Here is a 6,000-nt window from a genome sequence, read left to right as displayed (position 1 = left end):
TCCTCAGTAGACAACCAAGTAACTCCAACTGTTAGAAAAATAAGTCAGACTCCAGACCACACAAATCCTTTGAATGTTGTCTGACCACGTCTGTTGGGACTCGATGTCCCCAGCAGAAAGCATGGGCTTTCATGGCATCATGATGCAAGCAGCACTGGGATCCATCAGTGGTGAGGTGGGTGAGTTGTGAAGTCCTGCACATCTTATACAAACCGTAAAAGAGTGTCAGTCACAGAACCCTGAGATGGCTTAGAAGTTCTTTCTTTCATTAATTGCCATTGCAGCCATAACCGAAAAAATATCAGCATGGGATGATTCATTTCTCTGAAGGATCTATATAATCTTATCTGTAGCTTTTAACTTTCTAGCTTTTGTTTCTGTATGTTTCCCCAGGGACATTCCACAGTACTTCCTGTTACAGATTTTCACCAATGCCGAAGTGAGATGAAGTTACACCCATAACTTCCTTATACAGATTCCTGAGAGAATGCTTTTTTTTTCTTTTTTCTTTTTTCTTTTTTCCCTTGTTTGGCTTGCTATAACATGTTGAAGTTTTTTTAAGCATTAGACTTTTCAATTGTTTCTAAATGGGTAATACATGAAGTCCCCAGACTGCATCTGTTTGATGCTTTCTGTTAAATATACTGGAACTTGCAGTGCCTCTTACCAAAGATCTGCACCTTTAGTTAATAAAGGCTGAAAGAAGGCCTTAAGCAGAGGTGTTGTCTTGTAAATCATTAAACTCTTTGGTCTCATTTTGGAAAAGGAAAAAAAAAAAGAAAGAAAGAAAAAGAAAGAAAGAGAAAAAAAAAGGACAAGTTTATACAGTTAGGCTCATAAACTCTGACTACCTTCTCTCCCAAGGATTCCAGACTCCAGCAAAAAAGAAATGTGCAGGGCATGTAAAAAAAGGGGAAACTGGGGGAGAAATGTTGTGCTGACCTGGAAAGTATGCTGTCTTTAAATATGTGTTTTTATTAGCTACAAAGAACTCATTTCTCCAATATGAAGTATTCACAGCAACGGTTACATCACTGGCAAAATTCTGCTTCCAGTTAAATTTGGAACAGTAGCACAAGATACTTTCAGCCATTTTTACAGTAATATCTGCTTAGGGTATCCTTGAAAGTAATCTAACATTTCATTCCTCTTAAAGATTGTTTCTTGCTGTGTGTGCTATACTCAGTCATCTGCTCTTCTTTCCTCGGAGTTTTTGTATAAAAGTGAGGTATTTGTTAGGACTTTCTCATTGTGGGTTTCCCTATTATGTAAGGGATGAGTGCTTTTTTTTTTCTTTTTTAAGCCCCCCTGCAGTGTTGGTTGGAAAACTGTTTCACTTTGAGAATGTCCACGCTTGGTCTGAAAGGAACAGATTGTGGCTATGGAACCTGAAGAAATGTCAAACAGATGTCAAACAGTTGCTGAAGTTTGAATTATGTAGAAATTTCATAGCAGGCCCACTCTGAAGTGTCTTCCTTCTGCTGTGTGCCACCTTCAGTCTTGTAAATGATTTAGCAGACCTCCTTACGGCTTCCATGGAGCTGTGCATGAGCTGTATCAAAGAAAAAGTTTTAGAGATTACAATTTGGGGGCTTTGTTTCTGTAAATCACTTTGTATCTGGTTTTGTTTCCATTAACTTTAGTGAAAGTTATGCCAGAACCACTGCCACCAGGAGCCTGTTGGGGCTTGCCATGAAACCTTAGTCATGATGTCCTGCTGATCCACCCAGCAGGCCATAAAGCCACCCACGGGCTCCTGGCTCAGCCTAGCCAGCAGTGAAGATGAGGACACAAAAATGCAGGGACTATTGCTATGCCAGCACTTTGGAAGTGCCACGACATGACCTGCATGCTTCCAGTCCTGTTACAGAGTGCTGCTCCATGCACAGCCTTCACAGGAAGAAATAGCAGCAATAGTGCTAGTGCTGGCTGCCAACCTGAGAAATGCACTGCACGCCATGGCCCTGTTCACATTTGCCTCCCTCCAACCCATGAACTAGTCTGGTAATGAAAACAATTTTCAAGGCAATAATTTTTAATCACTGTCAGCAATTAGCAGCCACAAACCCAGAGGCACCACAGAAGATCAGCTACTATTCTTCCAAGAAATATCTCAACCATTTATTGAGCCCTACAGAAAAGGGGGGAAAAAAGCCACTTAGAAAGATTTATCTGAAATGTTCTGCTTGTCTAAGCAGATCGCTGGTATGAGAAGATCACTCTTTGAAACTGAATAGAGCAGGACTTTCTTTCATTTTTCTACAGGAAAGAAAGCAATTTTTGGCTTTGTAGACTGAAATGAAGTAGCAAGAGAGATGGGAACATTCACTTTCCTGGGTCCTTCCCTCATTATTCTTTATCATCTTTTCTGATCCCTCCTAAGTTGCTCTTTTTGTGTAGTTGTGAAAGCCAGTAGGACTAGAAGAGTAAATGGATGGCATCTGTCTCCTCATGCTGTATTTTAAGGTCCTTCAAAGACTTTTCAAATCACCCTCCTATCTGATGTCAGTTGAACAGCTTTTTCTATAAGATTTATGACAAGTTCAATTTTAACTCCACCCCTTTTGCAAGCAACAATTTATTTCATTCTACTGAAAAGTAATATTAGAAGCAGCACCAAACCCAAAAATAATCTGAAGTTTTCTGGCAACTAGAGGAAGGTGGTAATATAAGACAGGGAAAAATCTTGTTTCTGACCAGCTCAGGGCAGGTGGGGACTGGCATGGCCCCAGTGTAATTTTAGCCCATGTGTTGTAGGAAAGTAGCTTCTTACTACCCCCGCTGAAGCCCAGAGTGCAGCATGATGAGCTAATCTGATGCATGGCCATCCTTGTGCTGTGCAGGAAGGGGGACAGGGCTGCCATAGCTTCTTCATGGGGTGTTTCTTTGTGCCTGTAGATGCAGTTACTTTGGGTTGAACTAAGTAGAGCTTTCTAGTCATGGAGATGCCACCTTAGAATTCCAGCTGAGGCCAGGATTAGTTCCTTTAGCTTTAAACTTGACATTTTGTCTTCATGCTTTTCCAGCTGCTTTAACCGTGAGCCATTGGTATTGGAGACAATCAGATACAGAGGTTTATTGGTGTGATTGTTTGTATCTGTTGTCGCGATTCACTTGTTTTCTAGGTCACATGATATGATGGGAGAGGTAAGGCCTATTTTTCTCCTTCTTGTGTGTTAGTTATTCCAGAATAGGATTAGCAATACTTAAAATTTATTGTTCCAATAACATCTGTAAAGCACTGTCTCATTATTGGTTGTTGTGTTGACAGTTACCATAGGCTTGGGGCAGATTTGGGTCCCAGGTTTCTGTCCGTGACAGATGAGTTGCTCAGTACAAAGCAGGCTGTACAAGAAGTCTCCATCCAGTATCCAGCAGCATCACCAGACCTTGGGAATCATAGAATCATAGAATTACCTGGGTTGAAAAGGACCACAGTGATCAACTAGTTTCAACCCTCCTGCTGTGTACAGGTTGCCAACCACTGGACCAGGCTGCCCAGAGCCACATCCAGCCTGGCCTTGAATGCCTCCAGGGGAGGGGCATCCACAACCTCCTTGGGCAACCTGTTCCAGTGCATCACCACCCTCAATGTGAAAATCTTCCTCCTAATATCTAACCTAAATCTCCCCTGTCTTAGTTTAAACAGTCCTGTTGCTGCCCCACCTCATACCTAAGTAAAGTGAACAGAAAGATTTCATTCTGTGGCTGGACAGGTGGGTAGCTGTTCTGCTCTCAGTTATTGGCTTGAAGCTTACCAGACCTGATGTCTGAACTATGATTCAGCTGCAGTACCTGCAATGCACATTCTTTCTCAGATGGTGTAGGAAGGAAAACAGCATGTACATTCACATGGGCATGGGCTAGAGGACCTGTGTGATCTTCTGGAAATATCTGGGCTGTGATCTGTGGAATGTATAATCAAAAATAGTGGTGAGACACTGGAACGGGCTGCTCAGGGAGGTGGTGGAATCACTGTCCGTGGAGGTTCAAGAACTGTGCAGATGTGGCATTGAGGAACACGGTTAATGGACATGATGGGCATGAGCTGATGGTTGGACTTGATCCTAGAGGTATTTTCCAACCTTTATGATTCTAAGATTTTCCTGATGCATTTTTCAGCAGTTTGGGAAGTTTGTGAATACAAGATTGAATTCTGTCTATTATGCTTAGTAGTCTCAGCCATTTACATTTTTTTAATTTCTTTTGCTAGCCTGTTTAGACTTACAACTAACACAATGCAACAATGAGTTCCACAACTTAATTTTGTAAGGGGAAATTTAAAAAAAAAAAAAAAAGCACTTCTTCCTCATTTGTTTTTACATCTGCTACATCCTTGCATTCTGAGAGTAAAGTTTGAGAGACAGATTCATCCCTGCTTTCTGCTTGAGTCCTTCTAGTATCCTAGCCCAGAGCTGGATTAGTGCCAGTAGTGGATTAATGTGAGGAAGTGGGACATCACGTGAATATTATCTTTGAATTGCCTCTGCCTGGTTTTGCCAGCTATCTGTCCAAACTCCGCAGCAATAGTCATTTGTTTAGGTTGAATGTGGTGCTCTGGTTCAGGCCTGTAACACTGATCCTTTCCACAGATTCTATATTACTCCCTCCCCTCCAGCCAGTACATCCCAGCACAGAGCATGCATAAATCACATGATGCACTGAATTGTCAGTTTAATAGTGTGAGAGCTTTCTCCTCCTGAGAGAGGCTTGTTCCAAAATGGCCAGTGGCCTTGTGTTCAGGGGTTATACACCAGCAAGGCAACAGTCCTTGGGCCAAGCAACAGAGCAAGAACTTGGCCGACCATTCTACAAGTGCCTTGAATGCCAGCTACTGCTGCCCAAAAAGATCTTTTCTCTTAACTCAGAGTAGAGAACCTTTATCTGAAAGCTTATGTTAAAAATAAATAATATAAAAAAATAAATCTACCTTTGCAACTATTTCCTCAACTCATGCAAGTGACAGATCCTAGGTCTGCCCTGCCATGATGAATCAACGGTCAGGCTTGCATAGGCGCTCTGAAAAGATGCTCCTGAAAATCTGCTAGCGAAGCAAGCTAAAAATGACTCCAATTCCTACAGGGAAAACATATGAACTAGGCTTTTTAGAGGCCTAACTGCTGTGAAGTATGCTAATTTCCACCATGAGTATCTTATTTTCAAGCTGTAATTCAGCCAATTTCAGTTAATAAACTGGATTATGCATTTGTTTACAGCACTCTTTCTAAAAGAGAAGTCACATTTATAATAATCACATACACATGGAAGTCATTTTCTTCATCTTATCAGTTTGTTCATGCATTTAGAATATTCCCCTTATTCTAGTTTCTCTGAAGCAAGAATTCTTTTAGTTCAGAACACGATTCAAGAAAAATTAGTTAAGCAAGCTTATTTGCTAAGCAGCCCAGATGAAGTGAGAATTATTGTTGCTCTGTATCAGATCTATTCTGGGATTTCTACTAATGGAGAAAGCTGGTGTGCTCTGGGCCTGCCCACAGACATGGCCACATGCCATAGGACTCTGGAGCTGCAGCTCAGGGACCCGCATCACCTTACTTTCCTTCCCTGTTCCAGTCTTTCCCAGGGTGAGTGTATGTGTCAGATTTTTGACAGATCTATTTGCTGCTGTCACCCAGTACAACCTTGCAAACAATCTTTTTTAAACACTGTTCTCTAGATTGCATCATTCCCATGCAAACTAAGCCAAATTAATGTATTTTTAAGTCCCTACTACAAAAGATTAAAAAGTGTGTACATAGGAGTTTAAAAGAGCAAGGACTTGTTGCCAGAGCTGATGGAGAACTTTACATCATAGTCAATTGTTTTTAACAGTTGCAAAACAGAATGTTCTTTTTTCCACTTCATTTAAGTTTTATGATGAGCTTAGCTTAAAATATGATTGTATTACCAGAAGGAGGTAAATACTGATGGATTTTCTGTTAGAATATGTAATTTTTTTCATTGTTGTGCTTCAGCTTTCATGTGAAGAATCATTTTAAT

Source organism: Tympanuchus pallidicinctus, unplaced genomic scaffold (genome assembly GCF_026119805.1).
Source record: "Tympanuchus pallidicinctus isolate F22 unplaced genomic scaffold, pur_lepc_1.0 scaffold16, whole genome shotgun sequence".
Lineage (NCBI taxonomy): Eukaryota > Metazoa > Chordata > Aves > Galliformes > Phasianidae > Tympanuchus > Tympanuchus pallidicinctus.
The sequence above is the reverse complement of the archived record's forward strand: the minus strand, read 5'-3'. Positions refer to the sequence as shown.